The following is a 26,307-nucleotide window of genomic DNA, read 5'->3' as shown; positions in this document are numbered from 1 at the left end:
AGGCCTTCTTAGAAAACTTCGAAAGGGCCTGCCTTGGGTACAACATCTCTACTGACCAATACATGGTAGAGCTGAGGCCGCAGCTCAGTGGACCCTTAGCTGAGGTGGCAGCTGAAATGCCTAAAGAACACATGAACAAGTATGAACTGTTTAAATCCAAGGCGAGAGTCAGAATGGGGATAACACCCGAGCAGTCTCGTCGGAGGTTCAGAGCCCTAAGGTGGAAACCAGACGTGTCATTTACCCGACATGCCTACCACATTGTGAAACACTGGGATGCCTGGATATCAGGAGCAAGTGTTGAATCTCCAGTAAATTTGCCCTTCCTAATGCAAATGGAACAATTCTTAGAGGGTGTTCCTGAGGAAATAGAAAGATACATGCTAGATGGGAAACCCAAAACTGTAATCGAGGCAGGAGAGATTGGAGCCAGATGGGTGGAGGTGGCAGAGAAGAAGAAAACTGGTCGCAGTTGGAGCGGAGACCAGAAGGGACAACCCCAGACCCCACCCTATTACCGGGGGCCGCCCAAAGCCCCACCTACCTCCCCAAAGAACTCTCCAGACACCTTATCGTCCCACCACCCCGTTCTCCAGCAACCCACCTCGCCCCAGTGACCCGTCAGCTGGACGATGTTTTAAATGTAATGAGCTGGGGCATGTAAAGGCCAACTGCCCCAAGAACCCCAACAGATTACAGTTCATTGCACTGGAATCACACCAGAGGTCCGCAGGCCCAGATACCTCCCAGATACCCTTGGAGCGGAGGGAAACTGTGAGTGTGGGAGGGACACCGGAGCACAAGTGTCAGCTATCCATGCTTCCTTAGTGGACCCCAATTTAATCAACCCAGATATCCAAGTGACGATTCAACCCTTCAAGTCCAACTCTTTCGATTTGCCTACAGCCAAGTTGCCTGTCCAGTACTAGGGCTGGTCAGGAATGTGGACTTTTGCGGTCTATGATGATTATCCCATCCCCATGCTGTTTGGGGAAGACTTGGCCAATCATGTGAAGCAGGCCAAGAGGATGGGAATGGTCACCCGCAGCCAGGCTAAACAAGCCGTGAAGCCTAGCTCTGTTCCGGAAACTTGTATCAGGACCCGGTCAGAGGTGATGGACCCGGACCCCAGGCCAATGTCTGGAACAGCAATAGTGGATCCAGTCCCAGAGACCCAGATGGAACCAATCCCAGAACTGGAACCAGCCGAACAACCAACACCAGACCCATTGCCATCACTAACTCCAGTACTTGCAACCTCAACACCAGAGGGCCCCCCCAAACCTGAACTGGCAGCAGCCCATAACCCTACACAAGAGGCTCAGCTGGAGCCTGAACCCCAACATAGTGTCCCAGTGGAGAGCGGTTCACAGTCAACGGAAACAGCCCCATCCCCTACATCGCTTCCAGAGGGACCAAGCATAGGTCCACAGTCCAATGAGGAACTGATGTCTCCAGCATCAAGGGAACAGTTCCAGACCGAACAGGAAGCAGATGAAAGCCTCCAGAGAGCTTGGACGGCGGCACAGAGCAACCCACTGCCTCTCAGCTCTTCTAATTGATCCAGGTTTGTTGTAGAAAGAGGACTTTTATACAAGGAAACTCTTTCTGGTGGACACCAGGAAGACTGGCATCCTCAGAGACAGTTGGTAGTTCCAACTAAATACCGGGCCAAGCTCTTGAGCTTAGCCCATGATCACCCTAGTGGCCATGCTGGGGTGAACAGGACCAAAGACCGTTTGGGGGTGGAGGGGTCATTCCACTGGGAGGGAATGGGCAAGGATGTTTCTACCTATGTCCGGTCTTGTGAAGTATGCCAAAGAGTGGAAAAACCGAAGACCAGGTCAAAGCCCCTCTCCAGCCACTCCCCATCATTGAAGTTCCATTTCAGCGAGTAGCTGTGGATATTCTGGGTCTTTTCCCAAAAAAGACACCCGGAGGAAAGCAGTACATACTGACTTTCATGGATTTTGCCACCCGATGGCTGGAAGCAGTAGCTCTAAGCAACATCAGGGCTAAAAGTGTGTGCCAGGCACTAGCAGACATTTTTGCCAGGGTAGGTTACCCTCCGACATCCTCACAGATGCAGGGACTAATTTCCTGGCAGGAACTATGAAAAACCTTTGGGAAGCTCATGGGGTAAATCACTTGGTTGCCACTCCTTACCACCATCAAACAAATGGCGTGGTGGAGAAGTTTAATGGAACTTTGGGGGCCATGATACGTAAATTCGTAAATGAGCACTCCAATGATTGGGACCTAGTGTTGCAGCAGTTGCTCTTTGCCGACAGAGCTGTACCACACCCCAGTTTAGGGTTTTCCCCATTTGAACTTGTATATGGCCATGAGGTTAAGGGGCCATTGCAGTTGGTGAAGCAGCAATGGGAGGGATTTACACCTTCTCCAGGAACTAACATTCTGGACTTTGTAACCAACCTACAAAACACCCTCCGAACCTCTTTAGCCCTTGCTAAAGAAAACTTACAGGATGCTCAAAAAGAGCAAAAAGCCCGGTATGATAAACATGCCAGAGAGCGTTCCTTCAAAGTAGGAGACCAGGTCATGGTCTTAAAGGCGCTCCAGGCCCATAAAATGGAAGCATCGTGGGAAGGGCCATTCACGGTCCAGGAGCGCCTGGGAGCTGTTAATTATCTCATAGCATTCCCCACCTCCAACCGAAAGCCTAAGGTGTACCATATTAATTCTCTAAAGCCCTTTTCTTCCAGAGAATTAAAGGTTTGTCAGTTTACAGCCCAGGGAGGAGACGACACTGAGTGGCCCGAAGGTGTCTACTACGAAGGGAAAAGTGCTGGTGGTGTGGAAGAGGTGAACCTCTCCATGACCCTAGGGTGTATGCAGCAACAGCAGATCCAGGAGCTGTGCACTAGCTATGCGTCAACGTTTTCAGCCACCCCAGGACTGACTGAACGGGCATACCACTCCATTGACACAGGTAATGCTCGCCCAATTAAAGTCCAACCTTACCGGGTGTCTCCTCAAGCTAAAACTGCTATAGAATGGGAGGTCCAGGATATGTTACAGATGGGTGTAATCCACCCCTCTGGAAGTGCATGGGCATCTCCAGTGGTTCTAGTTCCCAAACCAGATGGGGAAATACATTTTTGTGTGGACTACCGTAAGCTAAATGCTATAACTCGCCCAGACAACTATCCAATGCCATGCACAGATAAACTATTAGAGAAACTGGGACGGGCCCAGTTCATCTCTACTTTGGACTTAACCAAGGGGTACTGGCAGGTACCGCTAGATGAATCTGTCGAGGAAAGGTCAGCCTTCACCACACATCTCGGGCTGTATGAATTTAATGTACTCCCTTTCGGGCTGCGAAATGCACCCGCCACTTTCCAAAGACTTGTAGATGGTCTCCTAGCGGGATTAGGGGAATTTGCAGTCGCCTACCTTGACGATGTGGCTATATTTTCGGATTCCTGGGCAGACCACCTGAAACATCTACAAAAAGTCCTTGAGCGCATAAGGGAGGCAGGACTAACTGTTAAGGCTAAGAAGTGTCAAATAGGCCTAAACAGAGTGACTTACCTTGGACACCAGGTGGGTCAAGGAACTATCAGCCCCCTACAGGCCAAAGTGGATGCTATCCAAAAGTGGCCTGTCCCAAAGTCAAAGAAACAGGTTCAATCCTTCTTAGGCTTGGCCGGTTATTACAGACGATTTGTACCGCAATACAGCCAAATTGCCACCCCACTGACAGACCTAACCAAAAAGAAACAGCCAAATGCCGTTCAGTGGACCAAAAAGTGTCAGAAGGCCTTTAACCAGCTTAAAGCGACACTCATGTCTGACTCTGTACTAAGGGCCCCCAACTTTGACAAACCATTCCTAGTAACCACAGATGCGTCCGAGCGTAGTGTGAGAGCAGTTTTAATGAGGAAAGGACCTGATCAAGAATTCCACCCTGTAGTGTTTCTCAGCAAAAAACTGTCTGAGAGGGAAAGCAACTGGTCAGACAGTGAAAAAGAATGTTAAGCCATTGTCTACGCTCTGGACAATCTACGCCCATATGTTTGGGGATGGCGTTTCCACCTGCAAACCGACCATGCTGCACTGAAGTGGCTTCACACCGTCAAAGAAAATAACAAAAAACTCCTTCGGTGGAGTTTAGCTCTCCAAGATTTTGATTTCGACATCCAACACATCTCAGGAGCTTCTAACAAAGTGGCTGATGCACTCTCCCGTGAAAGTTTCCCAGAATCAACTGGTTAAAATCGTCTTCGAGATGTGGAAAATATTGTTAGTATTTATGTACTTGGTAGTATATTTAGAGATGCATGTGTCTTATTCACTCTGTTTTTCCTAGAGCTCCAGGAAGAAATTCCAGCCAGTGTTTCACCCTCGCTGAGATTTGGGGGGCGTGTCATAAATATAAAGGGAAGGGTAAACCCCTTTAAAATCCCTCCTGGCCAGAGGAAAAATCCTCTCACCTGTAAAGGGTTTAGAAGCTAAAGGTAACCTCGCTGGCACCTGACCAAAATGACCAATGAGGAGACAAGATACTTTCAAAAGTTGGGAGGAGGGAGAGAAACAAAGGGTCTGTGGCTGTCGGTATGCTGCTTTTGCCGGGGATAGAACAGGAATGGAGTCTTAGAACTTTTAGTAAGTAATCTAGCTAGGTATGCGTTAGATTATGATTTCTTTAAATGGCTGAGAAAAGAACTGTGCTGAATAGAATGACTATTTCTCTCTGTGTGTCTTTTTTTGTAACTTAAGGCTTTGCCTAGAAGGATTCTCTATGTTTTGAATCTAATTACCCTGTAAGGTAACTACCATCCTGATTTTACAGAGGTGATTCCTTTACTTCTATTTACTTCTATTTCTATTAAAAGTCTTCTTGTAAGAAAACTGAATGCTTTTTTCATTGTTCTCAGATCCAAGGGTTTGGGTCTGTGATCACCTATGCAAATTGGTGAGGATTTTTACCAAACCTTTCCCAGGAAGTGGGGTGCAAGGGTTGGAAGGATTTTGAGGGGAAAGACGTGTCCAAACTACATTTCCCAGTAAACCCAGTTAGAGTTTGGTGGTGGCAGTGGCTATTCCAAGGACAAAGGATAAAATTAATTTGTACCTTGGGGAAGTTTTAACCTAAGCTGGTAAAAGTAAGCTTAGAAGGTTTTCATGCAGGTCCCCGCATCTGTACCCTAGAGTTCAGAGTGGGGGATGAACCTTGACACCTTGTTAAAATCCGACCACCACCTTATAGGTGGCTTGGGTGACTTTCCAACTTCTGATAGAATCCACCCCTGTGATGTCCTGTCCCTTTAAATATTTGAACACTCTCCCCCGCCCCAGTAAAAATCCTCCATTTTGTGTTGGCCTTAGTTTTGCAGCCAGATCAATAAACATCACTTCCACAGCAGCTAGGTCAAATATAACAACCCTGACTCTAGAGATGACTTAACCATCCTTACCAGAAATGACATATCCCTAGGGCTCATAAGAATACCTCTGAAGACTACTTTTTTGCTTTTGATTCAGACTAGATTGCAGGATTTTGCAGAAAAAAATCATGGGGAAGGATATCTCCAGGCACCTCTGCAAGAACTTTGTCTTCAATTCCACTCCCAGTTGAGTACATAATCAACTTACTGGGCTAAGTTCTGCTCTTAGTCACAGCTGTGTAAAACCAGAGCAACACCACCACACAAGAACTATTGCAGATTTTACATGGGTGTCAGAGCAGAATTAGATAGTATAGTTAAAGAACAAAGTGTAGCTTTCTAGAGCAAGTCCACTTAATACAAGCTTGTTTACAAAGTGGTGCATCCCAAAGTACAGAGGGTTTAACACAACCTATTGTAAGAATTGGGGTAGACTTTTGTAGCAGCAAAATAGTATCTCCTTACTCTCATGGCTTATAGAAATGAGAGATTATAGAAATTTCACCTCCAGGTTGCCAATCTGAATTCAGACAGGTTGTAATGACAAAGCTCTTCAGTGGTATATGAGTTTTTGACTTTGTCCAGTTTCCAAAGAACAGGAATCCCTCCCTCCCCCAGTTAGTATACTGTTTGACATTTTCAGGAGAGAGACCTAGAGACAAAGGAACATGGAGACAGAGGGCCTGATTCTTCTCCAGTTTATACTGCTGTAAATTGGGAGTAACTCCATTAAAGTCAATAACGTGACACCTACAAAAAATGTAGTGAGATCAGAATCATGCCCTCAATACTACTGTTGTCACCCCTTGTCCCCTTACTGTAACATCCCTCCCCCGCTTGGAGTGGTCCACTCAACTGGGAATTGAGGCATATTGGCAGGATTGCATGAGAGAGTCTTATAATGTCAGTACATATTCTGTGACTAAATACAAGGCTTCATCTTCTAGGGCCGTCAGTCTAGCACCTTCCAACAGCACAAGGGAGAGACAAAAAATTAAAAATAACAAAGAGCAGCAGCCACACCAGAAGCTCTCTAGTAGAAACAAGATTGAAAGTCCTGTAGAGATTAGCATTCCTTGGTTTTGCAGGATACAGTACAATGCATTTGTACTAATGTTGTTGCCTTAATATTTTCCCACAATTTGTTTCATGTGTGAGATCAACCATAAACATGGATTGTATTTTGTTAAGCATTAGCTTAAGTAGTGTACAGTACCAGGTCACTGAATAGCAATTCAATTCTGCTTGCATATTTCCTTTCCCACATGGAACACACACATTTAGTTAAAATGTTTGAAAGCTGTTGTTGGTTTTTGGTTTTGTTTTTGGGTTGGGTTTTTTTTTTTGGTACTTTAAATCATTGGAGTCCTGACCAGTTCTTTGATGATTAAATCTGACCATGCCACTTAAATTAGAACATTAGCTAGCGGCACAGAACAGTGTCACTAGATGTCTGTTTGGCCCTGAAGAACACTAGTAGAGCATAGAATCTGTCTTCTGTAGGTCATCACTTCAAATCTTAACTCGGATGTCATTTCAGAGTTGGGTAACATCTAAAGTAAGTTTGCTTGCTTGTCCTTTTAAAAATACATTGGTGGTGTCAGGCCAATTCCTAATGGAGAGGTATCCATGCCATAATTCACATGCTTGACAACAATTTTAACAGAGAGCAAGGTTTACATGGGCACCGTGGAGAATGAACTTCTGTTCCTTTCTTTGCTGTCTAATATATTTTTACATACACTAAGTTCAACTTTAAAGAATAAAACAACTGTTCTGAACCAGTGCTGTCAGAGAATGTGCAACATGCAGATCCATTGATCTGAGAACTATGGAGCCCATTGAGAGCAGAAGCCTGTAGGGCTTGGCTTCCCCCTGATTACAGCGATCAGTCCTCAGCAAAGCCAACCTCCTGCAGAGAACATAAATGCTAAGCATGATTGGAAGCAGGAGAAAAAAGAGGGGAAAGTCAGTAAAACAAAAGCAGTTGGAATAAAACAAAAAAAACAGAAAGCTAGAAGTAGTATCAGTAATTAAAGAAAGAGTCTCCAACAAAATAAAACTAAAAAGAATAACAACTAGCTATAAAAGTTAAGCTGTTCCATCAGAAAAATTAGGATTCAATGTGATACCATCGCAAAATGATACATCTTTGATATAGAGACAATAGGTCTTTTCAAGAAGAACTCTTTCAAAAGGGCATTGAATGTTCTCCACATAAGAGAGGCTGGAAATCCCATTTGTTGTTGTTCCATTTATCTTTGCGAGTAGTAGTATGTTTTATAATAATTTGCATGTATAAAACACATTCCTCTTCAAATTTAGTCCTGTCTCATAAATTTTCTGAGGACAAACTTAACTTTTTTACAAACGTATTAATTATTTGGAAGCACCATAGAGCTTTGTCAAATGTCAGCTACTAATGTTCATAACCTGTTGGCTTTGAGTAATTAGTATCCATTATTCATAGTAAGTTGTTGGTCCTTAAGTGGTCACAATTAAACTATTTGCACTGTTTTGAAAGAATTTGCTTGTTTGAGAGACTCTTCCTGCACAACCTAAAGAACTTGCTCCAGGAAGCAACTGAGATAAGAGAAGATCTATATTTAACACTATTCACTACAGAGCAATACCGCTGCAATATAATAAATCTCTGGAAGAACTTCTATATAACAGATACTCTCTTGCCAAGTTACAACCAATGGTGATAAACAGGGCTGTGATCTTGGCATACAGCTTGAACTAGCCACAACCAATTTAAAAAAAATTAGAGCTGGAACAAATTATAGCTTTGCCACTGTGAAAAAACAAAGACTTAGAATTTAGCAAGATAGCTAATGGCCAGAACAAGCTACAGTGATTTAAGAAAACATTAGCTTGTTTGTGTTCCATGATCAAAGTGGAAACACCTCACAAAGTAACCATAAATATCTTCTAAAAAGAAGACATGAGAAGGATCCTGAGGCTTCAGCGGGACGCTTGTCCAGCTGTCATCCATTGTATCTTACACAATGTAACAAGCCATGTCCGCTGTCTTCCACCCTGAGCTGTGACATCACCCATTTAACATAAATCAAAACAAAATTTAGTTTGACCATCGGGTTAATATGGTGTTCTAGCTGATAGGAAAAATACAAGACTAGTTGTAATTCTGTCTGGAGTGACTCACGACTGTGAGTGCCAACCTCAGGACAGATAGTCAAAAAGCAGGGCAGAAACCCCAAACTGGTTGTATGTTCTATAATTAGATTTCACCAACTCAGTAACAAGTATGAACTCCGAAAGTACTGTGACTCCACAGTGAGTCAGTTAGACTGCAGTGCCCAAGGGGACTGTCTATCCTGCCACCCAGGCAAGCTGGACTACGTAGTAGATGGTCACTTTACACCAAAAATCACAATAAACTTCAGGTTGCTCCCAGTCCCACAGGACCAGGTATTTACCCCAAGTCAATTGCACTCAGATCTCAAAACAATGACAATGTCTGTAATGAATCCTGTAATAAACTAACTAAAGATTTATTAACCAAGGAAGAAATGTTATTTACAAGATTAAAACAGGAAACATACACACAAATGAGTTGCAGTGTGTCTTGGAGATAGCTGCATCTCAATTAGGAGTGAAGTGAATCAAGTTTGTAAAATGCTTTGGGATCATTTGGGTTGAAAGATGCTATATAAAAATAATGTATTAAAATAAATGTACTGCAAATTATGGGGCAGCATTTGTTTCATAATTACTTACAAGGTTTTTAAATGTTACATTTCACGCAGTCACTTTGACAACTGGGATACTTCAAGGCTTAACAGTCCAAAAGCAATATTAAGCTGGGGGAATTTTTTTATTGAGCTGTTTCACTGTTTAAAAGCCATTTTGTTTTCAGTGGTCAGTCATTTGAGGAAATAAAAAGAATTAAAAGGCACACTGATTTAAATGTCTTTCTTCCACACCTCAGGAGTATCTTCAGGGTAATTTAGCAATGAAATATTATCTCCAATACTCTTCCGCAACTGGCCTCTCATGTACTGCAGTACTTAACAAAATACAGTACATGTAAGCCTTGTGAGGTTAAGATGACCTTTGTCTTCCCTTTAAATTAAGATAAAGAGAACATTGTTCAACCCTTATGGAAATTTGTGTTTGGGTTAGATCAAGGGTAGGATGCTTTGGTCTCTTCCTGTTTTTCAGGTGCTCCTGAGAATAAAGCTGCAAAATAATGCTGAAGAGAACTTTGCTTCCTTCTCCCTGCTCTGACTCTAAGGATTTAGGCTCAGCTCCTCAAAGGTATTTATGCTTCTAATGTCCATTGAAATCCTATGCAAGTTGGAAGCCTAAATACCTTTTGAGGATATGGCCTGTACAACCTTGTGTTTCAGGAAATAGTTCATGTTTGGAAAATATTAGCTAACACATGTGAATTAACACAATTTAAAACATGACTTTGTACCTAGTGTAGGCACAATACTGTAACTTCTTTAAAAATGTGTTAGCTGAGTGAGGTTGACTCTAGTGCAATGGTTCTGAAACTTTTGTACTGGTGACCCCTTTCACATAGCAAGCTTCTGAGTGCAACCCCCCCACCCCAATAAATTATTTTTTTAAAATATATTTAACACCATTATAAATGCTGGAGGCAAAATGGGGATTGGGGTGGATGCTGACAGCTTGCCACCTCCTTCCCCCCTCCCCCCCATGTAATAACCTCGCGACCCCCTTCGGGGTCCCGACCCCCAGTTTGAGAATCCCTGCCCTAGCAGAAGAGAAACTACCTCAAGTACAATTCCATCTCTTGGCCCATAGGCTGAAGAGCTTGGCCACCACTGTTCTAAGAATTATACATCCAATCCATAAATAGAAGTGTCACATTGTTCATATGTCCATTACAATTTAATCAACAAGAATATCCAATTTCAGCTATGAAATATTCACAAGGATCTTTATTGTGAAAGAAAAACAGAACAAGTCTATTTTCAGAATGTATTCAGGGAATCCATTTTGAATAGTGAATGAATACAAAAAATCATAAGATCCTTTCAGAGTGGATTGATTTAAATTGACATTTAAATCACCAATTTTAATCATGATTTAAACTAGCAAGCAGGAAACGTTCATGTTTTTGCATTTTTGTGCTATTTTGTTATTTTCCTGAAGGAAGGTTGATTCTCATTGATTGGTGATGACTAAAATATGTTTGTTTGCAACTAAATGTAGCCTTGACACTAAATTTGGTGCTTATTGCTAACCAAGAGGATACACTGTAGCTATACATATTTATTTAAGAAATTATATAGCTGAACATACATTCATTCAGGTTCTTAATTTTTTACAATTTTTATGATAGAAAATGTTGAATGATGCATTTCTTATTTATAGGATGTTTTACTTGTGATTTGTGTCAAGCTCTAGTTGGACAGAAATTCAAATGCAAATAAAAATGCACATAAACAGTATTTAATTTTTTTTAATTAAATAAAACTACCTTAACTGGGCTGGTTAAATAAGGGGAAAACATTTTTCAAAACATGTTTTACTTAATAACTCAGTTTTAACTGTAAAAGGTGTATCTGTAGTTACTGACTTGAACTGATTGTTTCTGGTCCTATGGCCTTCAAGAGTTTAGAACCAGCAGATCTCATCTTCTAACACTAGTTTTATGCATCGATTGGAAAAGTAAAACAAACTTTCCTGCTTTTTCAACTCTCAAATGATTCCTTAACATTGAATGAACCAGTTGTTGAATGGAACTAGTTGAATAAACTGAACTGAAGAAAATATTTTTCTGCACCTGTAGAAGAGGCTACGGCTGTCTAAATGCTCATTTAGCACATAAAACAAATTCTAGTTCCAGGTGCTTAGCCAGTGACTTCCACCAGTTCAGTGGCTTGACTTTCTTTAAAACGTGGCAGCAAACATACTGTTTAATGTTATTTTTATATTTAATAGATCAGAGTTGAGTTAGGCTTTAACATTGGTTGTTGATTTTCAAGTTTAATTTTAAATAGATTTTTAAAATTTAAATTCAATAGCTTTTTTAAAAAAATCTGATTTTTTTTAATTCAATTCACCCTGCATGCCTGTAATTAAACTGATCATTTTAACTGTCAACCTTGTCTTTTAGAATGTTTGTTTCAAAAAGGAGAACCTAGCAACTTTACATATCTCCATCTCTTTAAGAACAAGTAATAAGGCAAGACAGAAAACACACACACAAAATCAGTAACCATCCTTGGAAATAAATATAAACTCTGCCTATAAAACTAGAGATACTAGTTAATTTGTTTCTCCAAAGGATGTGCCTCTTCACTCTTTTTCAACTGATATACTAAAATCTGTCTCAATTTACAGGGCTGTGGTGGTGGCATGTCTCTCCATGTTTTCAACTGCTCTGTTATTCATTATATGAGCTAAGCTCTTGGCAGCATGCTTTGGGGTATTCACCTCTACTGTAAGTAGACAGCTCAGATTAAAGGGAGCTACTACATGTGAGCTAGCAGTAATCGAACCCCGCATGTGTCCTAAATGGGGGAAATGAAGTTTGTTTGTTTTTTAAGTACAGATTTAGGTTGGAGGAGATAAAAAGGGAGTGAAAAACATCTGCACTGTCTAAAATTTCAATTTGGCAGTGTTAGAAGCTTTATGAGGGGGGTGGAAAAAAACAGTATTACATAAAAATGATACTACTATTGTAAAACTATATGGCACTTTTCATCTGAAGGTCCCTGTGCATTTTATAATAAATAATTAAGCCTCCAAGCATTCCCATGAAGCAGGATGTGCAACTTGAATTACACTTTTCCCAATTGACCTGAATTTTTGGTCTCTCTTTGTGGGGCCCAAAGGTTAATTGGAAAAAATGTGGGTCCAAAATATTCAGAGTGATCTAAGGTACACATACTTTTATTAAATCAGAGCAATTTATCCCTACTGTAATCCTCCCACCAAGCTGTCTGCTACCAGTATGGGGAGGAAACGGATTACAGGTAGAGAATGATAGTGATTAGAATGTGGAGCCAGCTCACTCCCTCTGCCCAGCTTGGTTGTGGGGCAGGTTTCGCCAATATCCTTCATACACAGTTCCACATAGTGCAAATGCAAAGATCTAGATTTTTTTTTCTGTTGATTCTGCAATTGTTTGCAGTTATATCTATGGATAAGAGAAGTTTGTCTTTCTTCAATCTGTCCTTCAGGACCACAAGTACTTTTCTGGATACTTATGCATCTTTATGAATACAGTCGGCAAGCTTCTGTTTTCACTTACACCACCGTAAAGCTAGAATAACCCCACTGACTTCAGGGAAGTTATTTCAGATTACCCTCTGTGATACCAGTGTCAAACTCTGGTTCAGTGGGCCTCTAACTGTACATTGATGGTATCAAAATATTCATGGTCTGTGAGTGAGTATCAGAAACAATTGAAAATGTCTGTGATACTCACATCAGCTCAGGTTTTCATAAGGCCACTTTCCTGCGGCTGCTCACTCACTGGGTTTGCTGCTGTCACATATAGCAAAACACACGTTTAAAATGCTTCCAAGATCCCTTCATTCTGTTCCAAAACCTTAATTCTGGTGATGATTTTGAATAGTCCGTTCTTACTACTTGCCCTGCTGGCACCTGTATTTCCACATTCTAATGTTGTGCTGCTGCATCTCCTTATCCAACCAGGGTTAGTATAGAAACAAAGGAAAACATGCTTATGTTTTTACAAGGTACTTTAAAATGAGCAATTTTACATAGAATAAATGCAAAATTTGCTCTTGCTGCCTAGACCGATGCAATTCACTTTGAAATGGCAGATGATGCAAAAATTGGGGGAGTGGTAAATAGCAAAGTCAGGTCACTAATACAGAGCAATCTGGATCACTTGGTAAGCTGGGCACAAGCAAAATGAGTTTTAATGCAGCTAAATGTAAATGTATGCATCTAGGAACAAACAATGTAGGTCATGCTTACGTGATGGGGATTCTATCCTGGGAAGCAGTGCCTCTGAGAAAGATTTGGGGGTTGTGGTGGATGATCAGCTGAACATGAGCTCCCAGCTTGATCCCACAGCCAAAAGGGTCAATGCAATCCTTGGATGCATAAACAGAGGGATCTCGAGTAGGAGTAGAGGGGTTATTTTACCTCTGTATTTGGTGCTGATGCAACTGCTGTTAGAATCCTGTGTCCGGTTTTGGTGTCCACAATTCCAGAAGGATGTTGAAAAATTGGAGAGGGTTCAGAGAAGAGCCATGAGCATGATTAAAGGATCAGAAAGCCTGTCTTATGGCAATAGACTCAAGGAGCTCAATCTAATTTAACAAAGAGAAGGTGAAGGGTGACTTGATTAATCTAAGTATCTACCTGAGGAACGAATATTTGATAATGGGCTCTTTAATCTAGTGGAGTCAGAAACAATTGAAAGTGTCTGTGACCTCAGACCAGCTCAAGCCATTAAGGCAACTTTCCTCCTCCTTCCACTCACTAATTCTGGATTTGTTGTTGTCACATGTAGCAAAAAACTATTTTTTAAAAAATGCTTCCCATATCCTTTATGCTGCCCATAAACCTTAATTCTGGTGATGATTATGAGTAGCCCGTTCTTATGACTTGCATTATGTCTAGGGCAGGCATCTGGAATAGTGTTGGCAGTTTGTCAGAGCTGCTGTCTAGCAAATTGGTTGCTTAAAGCACTCATCCATTTTACTTACAAGATGAGTTATTCTGATTGTGCTGCTCTCAAATCCTGAAATGTTGTTCTGTGCCTTTCTGAAAGGAGGATGATGACTTGGGTACAAACCTCCATTCTTTGCACACCAAAAACTCCCATTCATTTTGGAGGGTGATTTGTGTGTGTAAGGAATGCAGGCTTCTGCCTCTTGCTCAATAAACTATTTAATTTTTAAAAACCTGCATTAAAAATAAAAGGCCAAGTTCTGCTCTCATTGACGATAGTGACAGTGTAATAACTTCAGTGAAAGCAGAGTAAGGTCCAAACCATTGCTATCTATCTGAGTTCCTATATGGGTACCGTAGAATCAGACTCTGTCTTAAGGATAGAAATAACAATCTCTCCCTCTCTTTCCTGCCAGCAAAAGGGGTAGGTTTTATGGTTCAATTTTTCAATTATTATTGCATATAGAAGACTAGAAGGGTTGGTGTGAGCGAGGGAGCTATTGCCGAAAAGCTAACTGTTGTTTCCAGCACAATAAGAGGCCAGTTATGCTCCCATTCTTTGAGCTTTCTCTCTGACATAAATAAGATCAGGATCAGTCTGCAGTCAAGAAATTGAGTGCGTCACCACCTCAAGATGGACAGTGGTCTTTCTGTTGCAATAGTCACATCCTACGTGCATATCTCATTGTTCATTTGCACAAATGGTAACTGAGGCTAATCATCACAGATCCAAGTTAGTCTGTCATTTAATATGCTGCTGCTTACTAGTTTGACTACGTCTCAATTAAATCACCATCACTACAGGTTTTCCTTGTAGGACTATCAATTGCTAGCCAAGTACAATCCTCTTAATTAAGTTGACCAGAAAAATGCATGATTGCTATTTTTTTTTACCTTAGGCTTATAAAAGTTACAGAGAATGATTTATCCATGCATCTGTCTATAACTAATTAGCTACGTGTAGGCCTCGCCATATCGAGACAGATTCAGGTTAACTTAATGCCTATATTCTGACATCTCCTTTCTTCTTTCCAACAAATATACCTATATTCTTTAGGTGACAGAGCACCAGATGGACAGGAAACTCTACTAAGCATTATTCTGGAACCCAGTATCCATTGAACAGAATCCTACAATATTCTTATGCTTCTTCTACTAGAGGCAAAAGTAAATAAACTCAAAAGGCGACATGAAGTGAGCTGTGTAAATAATCTTTTGTTATACAAACAAAAAATTGTATAAGTATGGTCACAAGGAATGTTACCATAATAATGAAAGACTTTCACTGGGCATGACATTTACACATACAAACTTCTTCACAAAGGGTGTCAGCTAGGAAAAAATTGTTGTGTATTCTAAGAAAATATCAGATGCCTGTTTCTTAAATGTCAGCTAAAATAATACATTTAAACACAGCTTCTGCGAGTGAGTCAGAACAGGTAAGAGGGAATCCACTTTAACTTAGTCAAAGGAGTTAGACTTACAATCTGAAAGTTGTGACTGAGACCAAACTGTTAAGAAAGATGAGAGAGAGGGGGGTCTAATACCTGATTCATGTAAATCTGTGTAGCTCCATTGACTGCAGTAGAGCTACATAACTTACACCTGTGGAGGATTTAATTCCATGAGCATGTACTATACTTTTCATGTGACCTCTTAATGCAAATATTTTGTGTGGAATTTCTACATCGTGTTTTGTTTGTTTTTGTTTTGTTTTTTAAAGATAAAAGACAAATTATTTTATTTTGTATTACTTCTGTTATGGTTGTGCTGAGGGATCCCAACTGGGATGGAGGCACCATGAACTGTACAAACAAAAAGTAAGAGATATGCTTCCCTGAAGTGCATACTATCTAAATACACGAGGCCAAAAAAGATGGTGGAAAGGGATACAATATACAAGCAGAGTGAACAATATAGTGGTCTTCAAATGCCATATTAGGGTTGTGATTTTTTTGTTGGTTCTCTTTGAATTTTTGGATGGGGTTTTGTTGGGAAGGAATTACTTAAACAGAGACAAAGGAAGGGGCAGGAGACACAGAAATGTGAGGGGTGAGGAAGATAGAGAAAGAAGATTGGTGAGGGGGCAAGTGGAATGAGACTGCGAGGGAGGGAGTCAGAGTGAACAGTCAGTCAGTGGAGTCAAGGATGTCCAAAATAAACACTGGAAAAAAGCAGCTGGACACTGAAGACATCAGCAGCATCCAAAGGTCCCTGCAGCAGCTGCTTGTCTCTGCTCCTGCTGACTATTCTGGAGAGCCCCTCCCTGCATCTTTTCTTCCAGGAGCTCAGATGCCTGGAGCTGCATGAGTCATGGTATCCCTAGAAGGGGGCTCTCCCTGCACCATTCTTGGGCTGGAAATTTTGGACAATAGAAAAGCAGTAGAACGCTGAGTATCTGGATTCCTGGGTTGTGCTCCTGGTTCTCGGAGGGGAATATGGTATAGCAATGAGAACAGGAAACTGAGAATTAGGACTCTCAGGGACGGTTTGTTAGTGATGATTGTACTTGCATAGTGTTTGTTCATTCATCTGGGGGGCTTAAAGTGCTTTGTGGAGATGAGCATTCAGGAGTAGCCCAGTTTTACAGACAGCAAAGTCAAATGTGTAGATTTGGTATATTGTCTCTAAGAGTTTGGAGTAGTGGATGGACTTGGGTTTGTCATATAAGAGACCTAGGTTGCATTTCCAGCTCTGCCAAAGGTGACATTACCCCATCAGCATAATGGTGGGGAATAGTGCTTGCCTGCCTTCTATGGTAAGGCTATAAGGCTTTGCTCTGTGAACTGCTGAGAATTATTATGGTCTGTCAGTTTTGAAGAGGGGGGCTAGAATGCAAGGTTCCCAGCCCAGTGTTCCCAGTGCAAAGGGAATTTCGGTGCAGAAATCATCAGTAGGAAGAGGGGGATCCATTTTGCCTATGTATTCATATGCATTTTGAACTTTCCTGTGTTCAGTTTGAAGCAGAGAGGGAAATTCTTTGCAGCGTGGGAGCATGTGTAGTACAGCCTGGCAGGAATTCAAATATTATAATTTGTGTTACCATTGCATCTAGGATCTCTAGTCGTGGACCAGGACCGGTCAGGAAGTTTGAATTCTAGTTCAGACTCTAGTGCCATTTGTGCATACACATTATTCTTTGGTTTATAATTGGGCCAAATCTGAATTGACTTTCATGGGGACCTGAAAGGCACCTCACTGACCTTCAGACTTTCCCTTTTCTCAAATTTTACACCAACTCCCCTGACGTGATAGAGCTAATTAAAAAAAAAAAGCTGTGAACATTTCTAAGATTAACAACACTGCATTTCCTCCCGCCCCTTCCCCCCGCTCCCCCAATAACTTCATTCTTGAATGTGACTGAACAGTATTTGATCAAACTTGGAGCGGTCACCTTGAAGTTGAGACCAAGACTGAAAATTTCAGTTCAAGAGATTACACTTTGGAAAAGTTTATAAGCAACTGCAAAATGGGTTTATAATGGACAATATTGGGCCTTAATATATTAATATAACCTTAATATAGCTGTTGCTACTAGGTCCAGGCACACACGATAAAAAAGAAAGAAAGACAGAGAGGTGTTACAGCCATGCAGGCTTCCCTAAAATTCTCAAAATGTGAATGGAGACTATATAGAATTAGAAAATAAGGCAATGTGTCACTTATCTGGTCACAGAAACTTTACTCAGTAAAATATATTTTAATTTTAAAAATCAGTTCATTGAACCAGCTTGCCCTGATGTTGGCAATACTAGAGAAAAAATATCTGATGTGTGTACAGTAACTTGTTTTTCTTCTAAAATACATGAGTCAGTTTATTTCTAGTGTTAAAACCAAACCAAATGTCTCCTGTTAATACCACTTTTTTTTTGGCTGTTTAAAAGAAATTTGTCTTCAGTTTTGCCAGACTTTATAATTGATGCTAACCCTGTAATTCATTCCTAATAGAAATGTTTCTACAATGTAGATTATGATATATCTTGGAACTGTCAACAAGCCATAAGTCTTCATAGTTTTGAAGGAAGGCAAGCTTTTTGATGCGAGGTTTAGTATACTTTGCCTAGCAAGCACAGAACCCAAAAAACAATGGTTTATCCTTTTGAACACACATACAGCAAGAATGCTGCATAATCTTAATTATGAAGTCATGCCTGTGATGATGATCAGTTTTCATAGATTCCAAAAAGGGACGATGGTTATCTATTCTGACCTCCTGTAGAACACAGGACACAGAAATTCCCCCAAATAATTCTCAGGTTTTTTCCCTAAAAGATATGCTCTATCTTGATTTAAAAATTGTCAGTCGTGGAAAATCCATCGTGACCACTGGAAAATTGTTCCAGTGGTTAATTCCCCTCCCTGTTAAAAATTGTCACCTTATTTCCAGTCTGAATTTGTCTGACTTCAATTTCTGGCTGTTAGATTTTGTTATAATTTTCTCTGCTAGATTGAAGAGCCTATTATCAAATATTTGTAGGTACTTACATACTGTAAGCAAGTCACCCCTTAACTTTATCTTTGTTAAACTAAATAGGTTGAGCTCTTTGAGTCTATTGCTATAAAACAGAATTTCTAACCCTTTAATCATTCTTTTGCATCTTCTCTAAACCTTCTCCAGTTTTTTCAAATATAGAGAAAATAGGCTTGTTTTTACTGTTTTTCATTGTCTATTTACTCCATGTAAAATTATTCATTTCAAAGTACCTTGCAAAAATTGTAAACATGTTTTTGTTTGTTTGTTTCCATTCTAACCCTGGTTGAATAAGGAGATACAGCAGCACAACATTAGTATGTGGAAATACAGGTGCCAGCAGGGCAAGTAGTAAGAATGGACTATTCAAGATCCTCACCAGAATTAAGGTTTTGGGGCAGAATGAAAGGCTTTTGGAAGTATTTTAAACATGGTGTTTTGCTGTATGTAACGGCAACAAATTCAGTTAGTGAGCAGTATCAGGAAAGTGGCCTTATTAACAGTTTAAACTGTCACACACACTTTCAGTTGCTTCTGAATCTCACTCACAGACCATGAATATTTTGATATCACTGTGCTCAGTAAACCAGAGCACAGTAAACCAGAGTTTACCACCTGTGATAGCCGTGTCAATCTGAAATTACTTCACTGACTTCAGTGGGGTTATTCGAGCTTTATGGTGTTGCAAGTAATATGCTCTTCACTGTTATGTGGCATACTGCACGAGGGTGGAAGTGTACATATTTTAGGCCCCTTCAGCCATACCCTAAATCATAGTCCTGTTCTCCTGCAGTAAGCCCTTCGTGTACTTTTGCGCCTCCAGTGGATTGCTAGAACATTTCAAGTGGAAAATCCTGTAGGATTCAGCCAAGTGTATTACGGTCTTGAAAGTCATATCCAGAAAATTGCAAATGTTCTGTATGAGTTAAAGTCCCATTCCTCCCTGATTAGTACAAATGTTTCAACTCCTGCTACTGATCCTTCTGTAAATCCCTCATGTACAGCATCAATCACTTTTTGTTTGTTTGGGTCTTGTTTTGTTTATGATAGAAACTAAAAAAAAAATTACTCATTCAAATTCTGCTCATTCAGGGAGTTACATTGGCACCACTATTCTCTAGATTACATGCTATGCAGGTCAAACATTGCAAAAGATATATAGCATTGGATATGGGTTTTAAACATCAGTTTCCAAAAATTGTTGGGAACAGGACCATGCCCTCTGGATAAATTAATCAATTCTTAACCTAGGTGAAACTGGTAGCATGCCTAACGCTTTTCATTATAAACCCCTTTTTCAGTTGCTTATAACTTTAAATGTTCAGGCTGAAATTTTCCATGATTGCTCTCTGCTTCAGGCTTTTCCTTTTTGGGGAGGGAGGGAAGGTGGAATTTAATTGAGGCTATTTTCAAGAATGAAGTTAGGGAAAAATACATGGTGTTGCTGCTGTTAATATTTTTCTCCAACCACTTCTTTAAAGAACATGAGTGATTCTATGCTTTGAAGCAGGGATTTCAAATTTGGCAGAATTCCCATGTGATATTGGGAAAGATTCCACTGTAATGCATAAATACAAGCGAGCCAATTAAGGTTATAGGAGAAACCTTCTTTCTAGTATTTTGTAACTTTTGAGTTCTTGACTTAACATCATTTTAACTTAGGGTTTTTTTAATGTAATTACATAGAGAATAATTGAAATTAGAGCTGAAAAAAAACCAATTAGATTGTCCACTCCAGCTCTCTGCTAGTGAGGGATCACTTTCTACAGAATATTTTCTAGTACTAGAATTCAGTTCCATAGAACTCATTGGAAGGAACCTGTCAAATTCGGGTTTTCAGAGAGTGAAATTAAACTGTGGTATGATCACTGCAAAACATCTGGAATGTAAGAAGTGCCATAATCGAAGTCTATCCAGTCCAGTGTCCTGTCTCCAACAATGTCCAACAGCTGTTTCACATGTAGAATGTGAAGAAACCCTGCATTAATAGGCATACTATTAGGATAGATGGAGAGACAGGTGGACACTCACACACCCTGGTCTGTAATAGTTACAGATGCCTTAAACCCTGAATCATGAGATTTAATATCCCTTCCGATTTTTTTTTTTACTATTGTTAATTTTTAAATGAAGATCGGATGTTTTCCAAAAGAAATGCTCTAAGAATTATGTTAGGGGAGTTCTATGGCCTGTATTATGCAGGAGATCAGACTAGATAATCTCAGTGTTTGCTTTTGGCCTTGGAATCAACATAATTCATATTAAGAAAACTCTGGATATTATTTATATCCATATAAATGCCCAGGCTGTTTTTGAATCTTGCTAAATTTGTGGAGTTAGTTCTAAATGTATAGAGCCAGAAAGGAGGAAAGATTTGCTATTTACAGAACATAAAGACAGTCTTGTATTCACCCCAGCCACAGTGTCCTCGGTCTCTGTAATCTCTGCAAAATCCTTGGCTGCAACATCATCCTGTGGCAATGAGTTCAATGGTCTAATTATGTGTTGTGTGGGAAAGTATTGCCTTTTATTTAAATTAATATCCCCTTAGCTTGGGTATGAGATGGGAAGAACAGAAGTTCACAATCTCTCTTCTCTATACTGTTCATTTTAACATGGCTCCTCATATTAGTCTCTGAACAACCGCAATCGTTTCAGTCTCTCTTCAGATGATAATTGTCATCACCCTTCTTTGACCCCCCTCCACTTCTGAAATATCTTTTTTTTTAAGATCAGAAGACCAGTACTGCACACATGAGGACATGCTATTAATTTTATATAAAAGACATAATAGTATCTGTATTTTTCATCTTATGCAATTTAACATCTTGTTAGCTTTTGGACTGCAGCTGTACACTGAGTAGGGATCTAAACTGAGCTGTCTACAATGAAACCCAGGTACCCTTCTTGAGTGGATTCAGTTATTTTAGAACTCTAAGATCTATGACTCAGCCCCACCCCCACCATCTCTGGTGTGCATTACTTTGTACATACTGGCATTGTTTCATTTGCCATTGTGTTCCCCATTCACCTACTTTGTTCAGGGGTCTCTGAAGTTTCTCACCATCCCCTCCGGTGCTTACTCACCTAAGTAACTTTGTTGCACCTGCAAACTTTGAAACTTCACCACTCATCCAAGGTCCTTTCTATTAAACAAAACAGGACCTCGTAGGAACTGAGTAAGATTTTGCCAACTGATTTGATTCTAAGGCCAGAAGGGACCATTGTGATCATCTAGCTGACCTCCTGCATAGCACAGGCCATAGAACTTCTCCAAAATAATTCCTAGAGCAGATCTTTTTAGAAAAATATCCAGTCTTGATTTAAAAATACCAGTGATGGAGAATCCACTAATAATACTCCTGGCGGATGCTCCATCACTGACCATTTTTAAATCAAGATCTAAAAGGGATCTGCTGTGGGAATTATTTTCAGGAAGTTCCGTGACTTGTGTTATGCAGGAGGTCAGACTGACTAGATGATCACAATGGTCCCTTCTGGCCTTGGAATCTATGAATAAGAATGTAATGCTCCAAAAAGAGCTTCAACTAGTCCATAAGGAACATGTCAAAGAGGGACACACAAACCTTGGGGGATTATCGTGAGAATTGTCGTACCTCCACAGCTGTGGGTTTATAAAGCCCATGAGGGGATAATAGGTAAATGTATCATTATTTATGTCACTAGTTAATGTTGGGACCCTCCCTCTCCCATATATTAGTACTCTGTTTGTTTCAGCCAGACTTTTAGTTGGGATTTTCCTTCATGTTCTGGGTGGGAAATTGGCGGAGGGATGGGGATTAGCTGGAACACAATGTCACAATGAATTTGGCTCAGGGAGATTAAATGACTTGCCTAAGGAAACCCAATGAATCAGTGGCACAGACAGAGAGAGAACCCAGTGTGCTGTTCTAATCTTTAGGCAACGTTATATTAAGTGTTCCCTAAATTTAGGCATAAAGGGCCATATTGTTAGAGGAGCCTCAGTTTGGCCTCCTTTTCAGATTGTTGCATCTGCAAATGATTATATGTGCAGAATTGTATGACACAAATGTAGTGTGTTGGGGTTCATTTAGCCATAGGCTTTAGGAATGGGTCAAAAAACTTGACTGCCTTTCAGTGTATTTATTGTCATGTCTTGGAAGTTCATACTTATTTCTGGGAAGAGTTTTTTCACTGAGATGAAGGATGGTTCTGGGGGTACAGCAGTAGGAGCTCTGTGTTCAATTTCCTACCTTCCATAGCTGGAGTGTGCAGTGGGGGCAGTGTAGGGCTGCCTATGATGGCACAATGCAGTGCCCATGGCAGGGGAATTCTCTGGCTGCTTGTGGGCTGGTTCTGGTTCGGTGGAGGGGGGACAGAATGCCACCGTGGGTAAATCACTTAATCTCTCTGGGCCTCAATTTCCTATCTATAAAATGGTGATAGCAATCCTTCCTTTGTTTGTCTTGTCTTTTTAGATTGTAGTCTCTGTAGGGCAGAGAACTGTCTCCATGAGTGTGTATAGAACTCTGCACAATAGGGCCCTGATCTCAGTTGGGACCCATAATACTACTACTGTAATACAAATGCATAAATAGTAACAGCTGTAATGGTTCTGCCCTGGGGCCCAGAATTGCTGTCAGCAGGCCTGGGCAGGTCGTAGGCGCAGGAAAACTCTGGCAGGGCAGGTTAAATTGTGAAACTCCAGGATTGTACCATTTCTCCAGCAAGTAAGACAAACAGAGGGGCTATTCTCCGCTCTGATTGTGCCTAACTCTTTTTTGTCATTAGTATGCATATTCTCCTTCAGCCTGATCTAGTTCCAGAAGTGATGAATCTTTAATACAGGCTGCCTTGGGTATGCTTTTAGGTCTCTATTACATTTGCAAGGCAATGCATGTACCAATGGGGAAACTGTGAGACTGCTCAAAGCAGAATGTTATACAGTAATAGTGTCCTGCATCACTTCGTCACAAAGATTTACCAGTTGTAGGGTCATGCTGCCTTCAATCCGTGTGTGAAACTTCCATTGACACTTTTGTGAGAGTCAAGGGGAGTACCTGGGCTCTAGATGTATACCTAAAATCTTTTCAGTCATCCAATAAGAGATTAATCTGGCCATCAAAGCTCTGTGAATGTGTTTCTTAAATGGACAATAAAGATCAGGCAGTGCTGGACTCAGTGAGTCCCATTTAAATTCATGGGCCTTTTTGCCTGTAAAGGTACTACAGCATTGGCCTCTTAGTTAACAGAGTTTCTGCATTTTTCTTGATTCTTGATTAGACAGGTAATGAAGACTGTCCAATCAAGTGAACTGTGTTGTAATTATAAATCCAACATTTTTAATAAACTTAAGTACAGTAATGGAAATCCTGCTAAAATGTTAGCTAAAATGGGCATCATAAGGAACTTCGTGTATCCTGGGAAAACATTGTCACGGTAATGATTGAAGAATGAGCAGTCTTCCAGAGGCACGTGCATCCAATCCTCTCTCCACATTTCTACAAAGGTGCAGAAGTCAATTGAGAACATGAATTAAGAAGCCACCATAGGAGAATGCACACTGTTAGGGTGCAGCTACACTGCATGCTTCTTTCGATGGCATATAATGGAGATACCTGTGTAGTGTGGGCATAAATAGCAGTATAGACAGTGAGGCAAGGCTTAAGTGAGTAAAGACAATTCTGAATTGTATGGGTATCTACATGACTCTTTATTTGCCCAAGCTGTGCCTCCCTATCTACACTGCTGTTTTTAGTAGAGTAGTATCCTGCTGCCCCTCTGCTGCTGGAGCTTTACCCCGCTCCTGAGAAAGACTGCGAGCGCTTTTCATGGACACATGTAGCTATGCACCACAGTGTGAACATGGATGCGCTTTTCACTGCAGCATGTAACTACACGTATGCTACAAAAGAGGTGTGTAGCGTAGAGGTAGCTCCAGAGATTATTGGAGGAACATATTAAGGACTTTTACCCCTTTATTTATGGTAGTCTTCATTTGCTGTTTCTTTTTCCTATTACTGTCAGTCATAGGGCTTTAAAGGATGTCAGTGCATTTGCATTGTGACTAGTTTTGTTGTGTTTTGACTGATTAGGATGCTCAGCATAGCCACACTAAAATGTAGTCCACTGGCTAGATTGAGTTAAAAGAGGTGGGTTCTGTTCCTAGCTCTGCTACTGACCTCCTATTATCTTCAGCAAATGTTCACCTCTCTTCGCCTTAGTTTCCCCATCTATAAAATGGAGATCCTGTGTTACTTACAGTACCTCCCTTTGTAACAAGTGCTTTGAGTTCTAAGGATGAAAAGTTCTAAATAAGAACTAAATGTTGTTGTTATGGACAGCTCAATGAAGAGCATTGCACAGTGTGAAGCAGTGGTAAAAAAAAACTGTGGTAGGATGTATAAGAAATGGCTTATAACAATAACATGGATGATAAAATGTCATAGTTCAGGGTAACTGCACCTGTATTCCTCTTCTGTGGTCCAGTAAGGGCACCCATTCTAGGCTTCCAGCTCCCCAGCCCTTACCTGTTTAGGGTGCAGACCACATCTCTCTCTCTCTCCCTTCTGATGGGAGTATTTCCAGGCTGAACAGCTCCATGCCTTCACTGTTGTTCTCTGCAAAAGACAGTCTGCCCAAGCCTAGGGTGCATTAGGCAAGGTATTTCCAGTAGAGACAGGGAAGTGTTATTACCATTGTACAAGGCTTGGGTGAGACGCCATCTGGAATACAGTGTGTAATTCTGGTTTTCCATGTTTAAGAAAGATGAATTCAAGCTAGAACAGGTGCAGAGAAGGGCTACTAGAATGATCAGAGGAATGGAGAACCTGCCTTATGACAGGAGACTTACAGAGCACGGATTCTTTAGTCTAACAGAACAAAGGCTGGGAGGAGATCCGATTGCTCTCTATAAATACATCAGAGGGATCAACCCCAGCATGGGAGAGGAATTATTTAAATTAAAGGTCAGTGCTGCCACAAGAAAAAAGAGAGAGAAACTGGCCATCAACAAATTTAGGCTTGAAATGAGAGAAAGGTTTCTAACCATCAGAGGGGTGAAGTTCTGGAACAGCTTTACAGGGGAAGTAATAGGGGCAAAAAACCTAACTTGGCTTAAGACTAAGCTTGATAAGTTTAGAAAGAGGATGGTATGATAAAGTTGCCTATGATGTCATATGGCCCATCCATGATTCCTATTAGCAAATATCTCCAATAGCTGGAGAGGACTCTGAGTTACTACAAAGAATTCTTTCCCATGTGCCTGGCTAGTGGGTCTCTCACACATGCTCAGGGTCTAACTGATCACCATATTTGGGGTCAAGAAGGAATTTTCCCTAAGGTCAGATTGGCAGAGATCATAGCATCATAGGACTGGAAGGAACCTCAAGAGGTCATCTAGTCCAGTTCCCTGCACTCCTGGCAGGAGGTTTGAGCATTGGCCCGCTAAACCCACGGTTGTGAGCTCAATCCTTGAGGGGGCCATTTAGGGATCTGGGGCAAAAATTGGGGATTGGCCCTGCTTTGAGCAGGGGGTTGGACTAGATAACCTGCTGAGGTCCCTTCCAACCCTGATATTCTATGATTCTAAGTATTATCTAGATCCTAAAGGGGTTTTGGCTTCCTCTTCAGCATGGGGCATGGATCACTTGCTGTTTTGAACTAGAGTAAATGGCGGATTCTCTGTAACTTGAAATCTTTAAAGTAAGATTTGAGGACTTCAGTAACTCAGCCAAAGGTCATGAATCTATTACATCAGTGGATGGGTGAAGTTCTATGGCCTGC

This window comes from Lepidochelys olivacea (genome assembly GCF_965140295.1).
Source record: "Lepidochelys olivacea isolate rLepOli2 genome assembly, chromosome: 2".
Taxonomy (NCBI): Eukaryota; Metazoa; Chordata; order Testudines; family Cheloniidae; genus Lepidochelys; species Lepidochelys olivacea.
The sequence above is the reverse complement of the archived record's forward strand: the minus strand, read 5'-3'. Positions refer to the sequence as shown.